The sequence below is a fragment of the Mauremys mutica genome, chromosome 8 (genome assembly GCF_020497125.1).
Source record: "Mauremys mutica isolate MM-2020 ecotype Southern chromosome 8, ASM2049712v1, whole genome shotgun sequence".
Classification (NCBI taxonomy): Eukaryota; Metazoa; Chordata; order Testudines; family Geoemydidae; genus Mauremys; species Mauremys mutica.
In genome coordinates, this window is record NC_059079.1 from 19,778,437 (window position 1) to 19,793,040 (window position 14,604).

Here is a 14,604-nt window from a genome sequence, read left to right on the forward strand (position 1 = left end):
CCTTTAAGGGCAAACATTAACACCATAAATGAATACTATATCCATCTGATACAGCAGGAAGAGTTTAATTGAGGCATAATGTGAATTAAGTTGAAATTTAGCCAGGACAGCAAAGATCATACACCTATACAAAACAAGTTCTTTAGTGTCCACAAGCAGTCAGGGCAGTTGCTGCTCCAGATAAAGACAGCGGTAAATTTTCTATGATATTCTGTTTCTTCCCAGTTATGCCACCATTGAATAAAGGCTCTCCCTCTTTGGTGTTCAGGTCCTTCAGATGCTACAAGGCTATGTTTCCTCCTCCAATTAGTGATACTTCAGCCAAAGTCCTTTCCTTACTTCAGTTCCTCCAACCACTTAATTATTTTTGTTGCTGTCCTTTGAATTTCCTCCAAATTACAGACAAAGTTTGGAGGTGCCCAGAACTGAATGCAGCATTCTAGCTGCAATCTCACCAGTGCCACAGAGAGGGCTTATCACTAGCTGGTCTCTGACAGTACGTTTGCTCACATGTTGCCATATCACAATCTAGAATTAATTCACTCTGTTCACCCCTGCCCTCATTAATGGTTTCTGGCCTTACTGCTTTTCAGTTATCTATGGGATTTCACATGGACCACTGTTAACCCTGATTATTTAACATCTTGATACTGCTGAGATCTTTAATAAATAGAACATTACCATTTACAGATTAAACTAGACTGGGAGCTGTTGAAAACATCTGTGAGACCATAAACAATGCAAAGGGAATAGAAGAGATAGGAATATGGGTGAGGCATATCCAAAATGGGAGCCAGCTGGGCAAATATGCAAACAGCAACCAGTAAGAATAACCTGAATATATATATATATTTTTTCAATGAAATGGAATAGGTGGGAAGCACTAATAGCACAAGAAACCAATAGAGGTGATAGTAAAATGAGATAAGCGTTTGCACTGCAGTATGGCAGCAAAAAACCCCAAACACCTGTATTCACTTTTCTTTAGGACAATGATCATATCTATGTGAGTCTGAATGAGGCCGTTGGTCATTCAATAATAGAGATAATTAACACCTCAGAACCAGAAAAACAAGAAGTTAGAAAGAATTCAGAGAAAGGCAATAAAACAGACAAAGGGTCTGGAAGGACTGACTTGTGAGGAAAGATTAAACTACAAAGAGCTTGGCCAGTGTAGCCTAATTAATTCTTGGCCAATTAGTATGAGGTGATGATGGGGCACGTTAACTTTCTATAAGTAGAAATCAAGATGAGGAGAAGAATTGTTTTGGGTGGTCTAACCAGGGGTAATTTTTTATGTACTTTTATCTTCCTTAACAGAGATTTAGAAATAGTCCATCCACATGTAAGAATGTGTCGTCCCTTTCATTTGTAGTTGCTGGATCAAGGCTTAAATCACTTCAGCTAAATCCCATTCTTTGTACTGTTTTCTTTAACTAATAAGGGAATCTGCTTTCCAACCAACATATTCCCTCCTTAAGGGAGCACTGGCAAATCGCACATCTTGAATTTAGGACTCAACTTCCTTAATTCCAGATTCATTATATGCAAGACAGTACTGATGCAGATTATTCAGACAGTCTTATGTTAGCAAGGGCAAGTGAAAAAAATAGAAGGGTAGCACTGGAAACCAGCCAATAGTGTAGTGAGGAACTTTGGATTCACTAAGCATTGGATTGCCTTCTGTGGTGTCCTCCTGGTAAGGATTGTGTGTCAGGCTAACAACCTGTCGATGCAAAAATGCTTTCTGTTATGGAAACAAGCCAGAGAGACAAGCCGCGTCTGTCACAGATTTGCAAATACAATCATCAACTGTGGAGAACCACGATCTGCTGGATGTAAGACAAGATAGTACTGGTCAACCAGCAAGTCCAGCTGATGCTAGGATGATGGAGAATAAAAACCGCAAGGAAGTTCTTCATCTGAAACAAGCTAGCTTCACAGCTGAGATTAGGACAAGAATTGGGTGTTGGAATATTAGATCACTTTGAAGCACAGATAGAATGATGCAAGTTATCAGAGAAATGAAAATCTTTGGCCTAAGTATACTTGGGCTGATTGAGATGAGGTGGACTAGACAAGGCAAATTATTGTCAGACGGTGTGATGGCTTTATGTTCTGGAAGAGAGGATGACAAATACTGGGAAGGTACAGCCTTATTATTTTGCAAGGAAGCTGCTAAGTCACTGAAGGAATTGGAACCTGTAGAGCAGTGGTTCTCAAACTTTTGTAGTGGTGACCCCTTTCACACAGCCAGCCTTGGAGGGCGACCCCCCCCCACTTATAAATTAAAAACACGTTTTAAAATATTTAACACTATTATAAATGCTGGAGTTGAAGCGGGGTTTGGGGTGGAGGCTGACAGCTCGCGACCCCCCAGGTAATAATCTCATGGCCCCCTGAGGGGTCACAACCCCCATTTTGAGAACCCCTGCTGTAGAGTCAAAAATATTGACTGCTTGCTTTGTGATGAACCATGCAACTCACAATTGTTCAGTGTTATGTACCAACAGACAATAGCAATGAACAGACTATTTCTATGAAAGATTGTAGCGCATCCTTGGAAGATCAATAAATATGACATTGTTTCCTTGTGGGAGATCTAAATGCACAGGTTGGTGATGATAATACTGGATATGAAAGCATCATGGGTAGACATGGCATCTCAGGACAGACTGACAATAGAGAACGTTTTGTTGAACTCTGTGACCTGTGCAATCTTTGCACTGGGGGATACACTGTTTTCACACAAAGACAAACATAAACTGACATGGAGATCAAATGATGGCTTCACCCACAAACAGCTTGACCATATTACTGTTAGTAGGTGCTGGAGAAGATTGCTATTGAACTCTAGGGTGTATATTAATGCTGATGTTGGAAATGACCACCATCTTGTTATTGAGACAATCAAAAATAAAATTAAAGAAGGCAACTTCATGCAAGGTATGATACCAGAAAGTTAGCAGATCCACCAGTGAACGTGTATTTCAACCTGCAGCTTAGCAATAGATAGATCTGAAGAGTTAAAAGAAACTGATGGAAGACACAAAAGAACAATGGCAGTTTTTCAAAGAAGTAAGTGTGAATGCCGCCAGAACTACAATGGGGATGAGAAAGTCTCAGAAAGAATGGCTCCAAGTAATTACATGAAGAGAGGAAAGAATTAAAGAAAAGAATCCAACAAGAACAAGACAGCAGTAAGAGCTATACTGCCACAAGAATATGTGGACAAAGACAAGTAAGTTAAAAGATCAGCCAGAAGAGAATGGATGGAAAATTAAGCCAGAGAAGCTGAAGAGGTGTACAAGAAAGGGGATTCTAAAAAGCTTTTGCTAGTATCTAAAAAAATCACATGGCAACTCTTGGACCTTGTAGTGGCATTGTGAAGTTCAAGATGGTACAATTTTAACTTCAGACGAAGGACAGAGAGCCCCATTGGCTGGAACATCTCCAGGCTATGCTCAACCAGCCAGAACCACACACTGAGATATCTGCAAAATAGCAGACTTACCTGTATGACTAGAAGTAATACCCTTTGAGGCAGTAACCGAGACCATAAACCACCTGAAGGGTGGTGAAGCACCAAACTGTGATAAGATAGATGCTGAAAAGTTAAAAACTGGAAAGGAAGTGATTGTGATTTACATGTGCATGTTGTAAAGAATGGTTTGGGAAAAGGAGATTTGTCCTAAAGATTGGAGAAGAGGTATGTGATGTTATTGACATGAACTGTGACTGTATAGATCATTGTTGCAACCAAGGTCCTATAGTTGCACCAAATCTTGTACAAAAGAGGTCAAGTGAGGTGTCTATGAAAAGGTTGTAATTTGCTGGTTATGATTACGCTGTCTGTATGTATGTATCATTTTTGTATTTGAAGTTATGAATATTGGCTATGCACTTGTATCTCAATGTGTTTGATTCTAAGTAGCATCAGTGAAGCATTTGGTCAGCTTCTTGAAAAAGGACTATTCTGAGTAAGTACCCAATCAAGAAACACTTAACTGACAATGGACCTTGGGAGAATCCAATCCACATCTGAGGAGCCTTTCTGGGAAGGTTCAAGGTAGCATGTGAGCAATGGCTGCTGCCTGCAAACTGAGTCATGCATGGACATGTGACTTGCCCATGTGATTCCAAACTCCATCTTGCTGCTGTGATTTTCCACAGTAAGAACAAAGGGGTCATTCCATATGGCAGAGGATATAAAAGGCCCTGGAAACCCTTCAATCCTGCTTCTGACCTCTGGAGAAACTGTGCTTGAAACTGAAGCTCTGAACAAAGGACTGAATGACCCATCCAAGCTGGGGTGTTTGTACTCCAGAGACTTGATTGGTTTAAATCAGCAGTAATCCCATAAAGCCTGAAACAAGATTGAACTAAGAACTTTGCAATTGTTGTATTTTATTCCATTTAACCAATGTTAACTCTCATCTATATTTCTTTTTTTATGAATAAACCTTTAGATTTTAGATTCTAAAGGAGTGGCAACAGTGTGATTTCTGGGTAAGATCTGACTGGTATATTGACCTGGGTCTGGGACTTGGTCCTTTGGGATTGGGAGAACCCTTTTTTTTTTTCTTTTACTGGAGTATTGGTTTTCATAACCATTCATCCCCATAAGGAATGGTGCTTGTGGTGATACAAGGGAACTGGAGTATCTGAGGGAATTGCTTGTATGACTTCTGGCTAGCCAGTGGGGTAAAACTGAAGTCCTCTCTGTTTGGCTGGTTTGATGTGCCTTAATAGTGAAGGACCCTTGGCCTTGGGCTGTGACTGCCCTGCTCTAAGACATTTGTCCTGAATTGATACTCTCAGTAACATCCCACCAAAGGCCACTTTGTTACAAGGTGTCATCTGTAAAATCCCTGAAAAGCTTATTTGTGATAACAGGAGAGGGGTGACACTCCTATCTGTACCTGGAAAAATGGTTTACATTATTATTTTGAATAGGATGAAAACTGCCATTGATAAACTAACCATCAGGCCATCTTGCCATAGAGTACAGAACGGACTACTTTCTATGGTTATGCAAGTGCTGGTGGGTCTATGGGGACACTTCACTGACGTCAAAGTTGGTGGCTGGTCAGGGAAGTTGCATGACATTTGCCTCTTTAAGAACACAGGACTGTTCAGAAAGCTATGAGCAGGGACTTTCTTTCCTGACTGTCAGATTACCATTGACAATGTTAAGATGCCAATAATGACCCCTGGGGGAACCCAGCCTACCCCTTGGTCCCCTGGCTCATGAAGCTATACACAAGCCACCATGTCAAGCCCAAGGAAAGAGTCAGCTACTGGCTCAGCATGTGCAGAAAGTAAGTTGAATGTGCTTTTGGTAGACTGAAGGGGCCCTGGCATTGTTTACCCACAAGACTGAATCTCAGTGAAAAAAAACATCCCAATGGTTATAGCTGTCTTCTGTGTCCTGCAATAATATCTGTGAAGCAAAGGGGGAAAGTTGCTGCTGGAGCAGAAAGTGGGGGTGCAGCAGCTGTCTGGTGAGTTTGAACTGCCAAACACAAGGGCTATTAAAAGAGCACATAAGCTACAAGTGGAGCTATAAGGCTCAGGGAGGCTTTGAAAGAGCACTTTAACAGTATGCTACTTTAATACATTGTGGTGTACTGTGCTCTTCCTGGCCTGTTAGGAATTGTGTGGTGCTAGGTGTACATTTATGTATATAACACTGTTGATGCACCTATTAATTTTGTGGTGCTTGCTGTACATTTATGATTATTGCACTGTGTTTGCTGATCCCATGAGTTGTGTCATGCTGTACAATAACTAGTAAAGTAGTTGCTTTCAGAACTGCAAGGTACTCTGCAGCATATGTTGTGAACTAATAAAGAGGAATTATTTTTCAAAAATAATTTTATTCAGTAACAAAACCAATGCAAAGAAAAATATGTGCAATTTAAAAGCAAATGCATTAAAAACTTAATAAATTAATGGAACAGAGCTTAACAATGGGGAAAGAACATTCATATGCATTTTCCCTACACATACAGCAACCGTGGCTTTCGCAGGTCAGCGTAACGTGAAGCTGTGTCCCCCAGTGTGGAGCAGCAAGGATAGGGATGTGGACCCTGGTGCCACATGGAATGTTGTGGGGGTTGTAGGGAGGTGCTGTAGTGAAGCTCTCCACGGACTGCAAAGGGAGGTGAGCCAATAACTGTTGAATCTGTAGGCCCACAAAAGTCTGCAGCATAGGCGCCGACTCCGTGGGTGCTTCACGGAGAAAAAAAATGCTCCACGGCAGCCCCCCATCAGTGCCTCCTCCTCCGCCCACCAGCGGCCTCGCCGCTCAGCACCTCCCCCTCCCACTCAGCACCTCCTACCCACTGTGATCAGCTGTTCTGCATCATGCAGGAGGCACTTGGGGGGAGCGGGGAGCAGCGAGGGCCGGGCACGCTCAGGGGAGTGGGCAGAATGGGGTGGGGAAGAGGTGGGGCAGGGGCAAGAAGAGGCAGGGTGGAGGCGGGGCCTTGGGAGAAGAGGTGGAACGGGGGTGGGCCTGGGGCAGAGCCGTGGGGGAGCACCACCCCCAGCACATTAGTAACTCGGTGTGCATGGTCTGTAGAACCCATGGGCGGTGGGTGGAACCCCCACCCCCTTTGAGGAGGCTAGCCCCTGGCTCCAACCCTTCCACCCGTGCCCTCCCCATGGCCGGAGCCCTGAGCCCTCTTGTCTCCCCCCTGCAGCCAAAGCCCCAAGCCCTCTCCCCCCGCCCAGAGGAGCCACAGGCCGTCCGCAGCACGGAATACTCCTTCCTCTCGGCTGGAGGAGCCCCGGGCTGGCTGAAGCCCCGAGCCTCCTCCCCCCTACCGCCTGCCCACTCCAAGGAGCTGGCCAAAGCCCCCTGCCCATAGGAGCCCCGGGCTGGCCAAAGCCATGCCATGCCTACCCTCCCAGGACACAACCCGCGCAAGGGAAAAGCATCTGTTCGAAGATGCTTTTGATATACCCCATGCAGGTTCTGGGGTGGCTGAGGAGGCGGTATGTGCCTCCTCAGCCGACCTGGAACCTGCATGGGGCATAATAAAGCAAAAACTTCGCCACCAACCCCGTAACTGGGGGTCCAGCAGCACCGGCAGTGCCAGGGGAGGCAGAGCCTCTCCTGGCCTATTATACCCGCCGCCCATGGCAGCATCTGTGTTTGCTGCCAGAGAAGCCCCATTATGTCCTGGTGCATCTTTAAGAACATAGGGCTGTTCAGAAATTAAGATTTCCTAGACAGACATCAGGATATGTTTCTATGGGCACAACATTCTGAAGAATCAGAACAGGCTGTGCAGCGGGGACAGAAGGACGGTGAAGAAAATTGGCAGCATGTGACCTCCAGAAAAAGAAAAAGGCAGCTGTTTTCATGTTCTCTCCACAGGTACTAATGCAGAGAGTGGACTGGATGATACATCTGAGGGAAGGGAGCAGAAGGAGACTCCACCAACTGGAAGGCATGAGATGCACTGTCCTAGGGATGGGGGTTCCAAGACCACTTCTCTCAAGAGAAGGAGGCGGATGGTGGTGGTCAGGGACTCCCTCCTAAGAGGGACTGAGTCATCTATCTGCTGTCTTGACTGGGAAAGATGAGAAATGTGCTGCTTGGCAGGTGCTAGGATTCATGATGTGATGGAGAGACTGCCAAGACTCATCAAGCCCTCGGATCGCTACCCCTTCCCGCTTCTCCACGTGGGCATCAGTGATACTGCCAAGAATGACCTTGAGCAGATCACTGCAGACTACACGGCTCTGGGAAGAAGGATAAAGGAGTTTGAGGCGCAAGTGGTGTTCTCGTCCATCCTCCCTGTGGAAGGAAAAGGTCTGGCTCGAGACTGTCGAATTGTGGAAGTCAATGAATGGCTACGCAGATGGTGTCGGAGAGAAGGCTTTGGATTCTTTGACCATGGGATGGTGTTCCAAGAAGAAGGATCGCTAGGCAGAGACAGGCTCCACCTAATGAAGAGAGGGAAGAGCATCTTCGCAAGCAGGCTAGCTAACCTAGTGAGCAGGGCTTTAAACTAGGTTCACCAGGGGAAGGAGACCAAAGCCCTGAGGTAAGTGGGGAAATGGGATACCAGGAGGAAGCATGAGCAGGAGAGCGCAAGAGGGGAGGACTCCTGCCTCAAACTGAGAAAGCAGGACAATCAGCGAGTTATCTTAAGTGCCTATACACAAATGCAAGAAGCCTGGGAAACAAGCTGAGAGAACTGAAAGTCCTGTGTAGCAGGGTGGTCACCCACTCCTGCCCTGAAGGGCTTGAAATCAGCCCTGGGAGAGGGCTGAGACTGTAAGAGGTCTGGTGCTAGGAAAGCAGCAAGCCTAAGCTGATTGGGGAAAGCAGCCTCAGATGGGGGCCATACCTCAATCAGGCCAAAGCTGGCTTAATTAGGGCCCAGCTGGCCCTTATAAGAGGGCAGTGGGCCAGGAGCAGACAGTCTCCTCTAGCGGTAGAGGGAGATGGGCCTGGCTGCTGGGGAGCTAGAGAAGGTACCTGGAGTGGAGCAGGGCTGGGGGAAGGCTATGGGAGCTGGGGAGCTCTGGCCTGGAAACCCCCCAGGCTGCGGCCTAGTATAAAGCCAAACAGGTACTGGGGTAGCAGGGAACAGTCCAAGGCTAGGCAGAATCCTAGGCAGGTCCAAACCCAACCTTGCCTGTGATGAGTGGCTTACACTGCAGTCTGCCCCAGGGACCGGGGACTAGTTGGTGACTGGCAGTAGCCTATGACTGAGGTGATGCAGGGATAGTGGGTGGGGGTTCCCCTGAGTGGGGAGACCCATGGAAATGGTGGGGGTACTGCCTGGGGGCAGCACCTAGACAAAGGGTCATCCGGGGTCTGGGAGGGACATGGGGCCAGCGCAGGGCAAGACACTGGCCGACAGAGGGTGCTCCGGAGGCTGGAGAGCTGATTCCTGGAAGATACCAGCAGGAGGCGCCGCAGGGGTGAGTCTGCTAATGCTTACATACTGGCATAGTCAAGGAATTATGATGTGATTGGAATAACAGAGACTTGGTGGGATAACTCACATGACTGGAGTACTGTCATGGATGGATATAAACTGTTTAGGAAGGACAGGCAGGGCAGAAAAGGTGGGGGAGTTGCATTGTATGTAAGAGAGCAGTATGACTGCTCAGAGCTCCAGTATGAAACTGCAGAAAAACCTGAGAGTCTCTGGATTAAGTTTAGAAGTGTGAGCAACAAGGGTGATGTCGTGGTGGGAGTCTGCTATAGACCACCAGACCAGGGGGATGAGGTGGACAAGGCTTTCTTCTGGCAACTAACAAGTTACTAGAGCACAGGCCCTGGTTCTCATGGAGGATGTCAATCACCCCGATATCTGCTGGGAGAGCAATACAGCAGTGCACAGACAATCCAGGAAGTTTTTGGAAAATGTAGGGGACAATTTCCTGGTGCAAGTGCTGGAGGAACCAACTAGGGGCGGAGCTCTTCTTGACCCGCTGCTCACAAACAGGGAGGAATTAGTAGGGGACGCAAAAGTGGATGGGAACCTGGAAGGCAGTGACCATGAGATGGTCGAGTTCAGGATCCTGACACAGGGAAGAAAGGAGAGCAGCAGAATATGGACCCTGGACTTCAGAAAAGCAGACTTGGCTCCCTCAGGGAACTGATGGGCAGGATCCCCTGGGAGAATAACATGAGGGGGAAGTCCAGGACTCTAGGTAAAGGGACACCTGGCTTGTGCAGAGGGAGGGCAGGAAGCCCCCCACAAGCTGAAGGACAGGAGATGGAAGTAGCCCAGAGGAAGGAACCGTCAGTTCAAGTGGTTTACCACTATCCTCAGGGCCCCTGGGCTGGGACCTGGAGTAGAGGGCGGGCCTGGGAGAGCTGGCTGCATTTAAAAAAATCCTTATTGAGGTTATAGGAACAAACCACCTCGATGTGTAGAAAGAATAGTAAATATGGAAGGTGACCAGCTTGGCTTAACAGTGAAATCCTTGCTGAGCTTAAACACACACACACATACACACACAAAAAGCTTACAAGAAGTGGAAGACTGGACAAATGACCAGGGAGGAGTATAAAAATATTGTTCAAGCATGCAGGAGTGAAATCAGGAAGGCCAAATAACACTTGGAGTTGCAGCTAGCAAGGGATGTTAAGAATAACAAGAAGGGTTTCTTCAGGTATGCTAGCAACAAGAAGAAGGTCTAGGACAGTGTGGGCCCCTTACTGAAGGGGGGAGCCAACCTAGTGACAGATGATGTGGAAAAAGCTAATGCACTCAATGCTTTTTTTGCCTCTGTCTTCAAGAACAAGGTCAGCTCCCAGACTACTGCACTGGGCAGCACAGTATGAGGAGGAGGTGACCAGCTGTCTGTGGAGAAAGAAGTGGTTCAAGACTATTTAGAAAAGCTGGATGAGCACAAGTCCATGGGGCTGGATGCACTGCATCCAAGGATGCTAAAGGAGTTGGCGGATGTGATTGCAGAGCCATTGGCCATTATCTTTGAAAACTCATGGTAATCAGGGGAGGACCTGGATGACTGGTAAAAGGCTGCTGTAGTGCCCATCTTTAAAAAAGGAGGATGGAGGATCTGGGGAACTATAGGCCAGTCAGCCTCATCTCAGTCCCTGGAAAAATCATGGAGCAGGTCCTCCAGGAATCAATTCTGAAGCACTTAGAGGAGAGGAAAGTGAACAGGAACAGTCAGCATGGATTCACTAAGGGCAAGTCATGCCTGACTAACCTAACTGCCTTCTATGATAAGATAACTGGCTCTGTGGATGAGGGGAAAGCAGTGGACGTGTTATTCCTTGACTTTAGCAAAGCTTTTGATACGGTCTCCCACAGTATTCTTGCCAGCAAGTTAAAGAAGTATGGGCTGGATGAATGGACTATAAGGTGGATAGAAAGCTGGCTATATCATCAGGCTCAGCGGGTAGTGATCAATGTCTAGTTGACAGCCGGTATCAAGCAGAGTGCCCCAAGGGTTGGTCCTGCGACCAGTTTTGTTCAATATCTTAATTAATGATCTGGAGGATGGCATGGATTGCACCCTCAGCAAGTTTGCAGATGACACTAAACTGGGAGGAGAGGTAGATAAGCTGGAGGGTATGGATAGGATACAGAGAGACCTAGACAAATTAGAGGATTGGGCCAAAAGAAATCTGATGAGGTTCAACAAGGTGTGATACAGCATGGCCAGAGGGCAGCAGGAGAGGGTTAGAAGGGAACCTTAATCCCTGTAGAGGGAAGAAAGTTTGCCATAGATTAATTAGAGCACCTGAAGCCAATTAGAGCACCTGCAGTCAGTCACCTGATAAAAACCCGTTTCAATCAGATAGGGGAGGAGTTGGAGCAGAAAGGATTGGTGTTGGAGCAGAGAACAGTTTGGAGGAGTTGGAGCAGAAAGGATTGGTGTTGGAGCAGAGAACAGTTTGAAGGAGTTGGAGCAGAAAGGATTGGTGTTGGAGCAGAGAACAGTTTGAAGGAGTTGGAGCAGAAAGGATTGGTGTTGGAGCAGAGAACAGTTTGAAGGGAAGCAGAGGAAAGTTTGGAGAAGTGCTGCAGTAGGCTAAGAAGTCCAGGACTCTAGGTAAAGGGACACCTGGCTTGTGCAGAGGGAGGGCAGGAAGCCCCCCACAAGCTGAAGGGCAGGAGAGGGAAGTAGCCCAGAGGAAGGAACCGTCAGTTCAAGTGGTTTACCACTATCCTCAGGGCCCCTGGGCTGGGACCTGGAGTAGAGGGCGGGCCCGGGTCCCTCCCTCTCCACTCCCCTCCTCTAGGACACTAGTGGGGCAGTTAATATTCCAGTTCAGGGGCAAGAAATGGTGCCCTGAGCCCCCGCCAAAGAAGAGAAAGTGCAAGACCCATCATAATAGTGCTGGCAATTTGCCACAAAGGACAAGTGCAGAGTCCTGCACTTAGGACGGAAGAATCCCATGCACTGCTACAGACTAGGGACTGAGCGGCTAGGCAGCAGTTCTGCAGAAAAGGACCTAGGAGTTACAGTGGACAAGAAGGTGGATATGAGTCGACAGTGTGCCCTTGTTGCCAAGAAGGCTAATGGCATTTTAGGCTATATAAGTAGGAGCATTTCCCTCTATTTGACATTGGTGAGGCCTGTAGTGAGGCGGCCTGGCTCCCAGCCGCACCTGAGAGGGACGAGCCAGAACAGCCGCCACAGTGGGCGGAGCCACCGCCACCTGTTCCCGCCCCCCGGAAGTCAAGGGGCGGGACAGGAAGTATAAAGGCCCGGGCCCAGCGCTCAGTTGGGGCCCAGCCGCTGGAGAGGACAGACGCTGGTGCCCGAGCTCCTGCTGAACCGAGCCTTCCCAGAGCCTGGTACCCTGAGGAGGACTGGCCAAGCCTGCCCCGAGCCCGGTACCCTGAGGAGGAGTCGAGCCCTCCCGTGCACCCGTGTCCTGAGGAGCCGATGCTGGTGGACTGTGGGATTGAATGTGAGATGCTGAAGGCTTCTGGATTGAGAATTGTGAGTGAAGGGCTGGCTTTGGGCTTGTTCTCATTGGCCAGCTAATTGTGAATAGGTAGACAGGTGTGTAGAATGATAATTACCCTATGAGTTACAGCTGCGGCTGTGTGGGTTTAATTAACTAATTAGCAATTGTGATTGCTTATCATGTTGTATATAAGAGCATGCTGGGAATGAATAAAGATGGATGCATACACACACACTCTCTCTCTCTGCTTGGACTTCGTTCCTGCTCTTGCGATGCAACAAATGGTGACCCCGATGTGATACAGACTTACAGTGCAGTGAACTAGTCAGAACAAGCTGGATCATCATTGAAATAAAACACAGTGAGAGAAGTACAGCTGTGGATGCTTCTCTTTTGAAGGTAATCATCAAAAATGAATTTAAGGAGCGTTACTCGCTGAATCCAGAGTATATAACTGATGTTGTGTATGAAAAACCTTATATCACTATTGAACTGAAACAAAATGTTTCCCAGAAGTCTGCCAAGAGTGTGGATATATCTGACGTGGCTTACTACTTTGAAAAAGATGTCAAAGGTGACTCACACTACAGATAAACATCAGTGAAGAACCTCTAAAATTTGATCAAGCTCTAATCTACTATGTTGATGAAAAGCCCCCAGAGTTTTCCATGAAACGTCTGACTGCTGGTATTATTGCAGTCATTGTAGTGGTGGTACTAGCAATTGTTGCTGGAATTATTGTACTGGTTATCACTAGGAGAAGGAGAGGAAAGTATGAGAAGGCTGAGGCAAAGGAAATGAATGAAATGCAAAAAGAACTAAACCCATAACTGAAGTCACTAGAAGACAAATCGTGAACTATCAAGAAGGCAAACAGAACTAAAACAAGATAAGTACTAGTACCACTGTTGCCAATCTTGAATGAAGATAGTGTTGGTGGCCTGAATTGATAAAAAGAAAAAGAAGGACGCGCCTGAAGTCCCAGCGTCGAGTGGCCGGAGGAGAAAGAGAGAGAGAAAAAAAAAAAAAAACGCACGGCGTCCGAGCGAGCAGCTGAGAGCTGCAGGGCGTCCGAGAGAGGAGGCGTGCCTGACAAGCAGCTGGGAGCCGCAGGGAATCCGAACGAGCGGCTGGGAAGCCGCGGGACGTTCGAATCAGGGAGACGTACCTGACAAACGGCTGGGAGCCGCAGGGTGTCCAAGTGAGCGGCTGGGAAGCCGCGGGGCGTCCGAAGAAAGGAGGCGTACCTGACAAGTGGCTGGGAGCCGCAGGGTGTTCGAGTAAGCGGCTGGGAGCCGCAGGGCATCTGACAAGGGAGGCACACTCGAACCAAGAAGTGAGCAGCTAATATGGGAACTGCTGCGTCAGCAGATTTGATACGCATCACGGAGCGGTGGGGAGAAAAGTTCCCCTCTGATGCGTTATCCCGCCTGTTGCGGTGGGGACGAAGAGGGGGACTTTCCGTTCAATCGAGTAGTAATACTGTTTGGGAGCGGTTGGGCTGTGAGCTCTGGAAATCAGTGGCTCAGGGCGATAAGAAGGTTTTCTCCCTGAGTCCAGTATGGCTCACCGCGCAGAGACGATTGAAGGAGCAGTTCTTACAGCAAAAGGTAATGGTGGAAGCTTATCAAAGAGATGCAAGTTCACAGGACCAGCTGATTAGTGAATTAAAATCTACAAAGAAACGGCTGGATTTGGAAGTGAAAGAATTAAAACGGGAGTTACTGAAACTTCGAAGTGAAAAGCAGTCCATTGATGTTGAATGCTCAAGACTTCAGAAGGAAGTATCCCAGGTTCACCAGCAGATAGTGGAGTTAGAAAGCCACCTCCAGTCAGTGCAAAAAGAACGGGATGCACAAATCGCTGATGGAGGAAATAACCAGGTTTCCCATGAACGGATTCAAGCTTTGGAGATAGAGCTGCAGGCTGTTAGCCACAGTAAGATGATGTCAGAGAAAGAGCTGCAAGAAGTAATTTCACTTACCAGCCAGGAGCTTCGAGAATCTAGGAGAAAGATAAAACTTTTGGAAGAAATAAACAAGAAGTTGGCCCTCGAACTGGAACATGAACGGGGGAAGCTCACTGGTTTTGGTCAGTCTAACATTGCTTTGCGAGAGCACAGCACCATCCTCGAAACAGTACTAGCAGAGAGAGAGGCAGACTTGGTGCAGCTGAAT

At 47.3% G+C, this 14,604-nt stretch overlaps 1 pseudogene; it reads left to right on the forward strand.

Moving 5' to 3' along the window:
• The first annotated feature begins 12,718 nt into the window (after positions 1-12,718).
• Positions 12,719-13,403, forward strand: LOC123376244 (annotated as a pseudogene).
• The last annotated feature ends 1,201 nt before the right edge of the window (positions 13,404-14,604 follow it).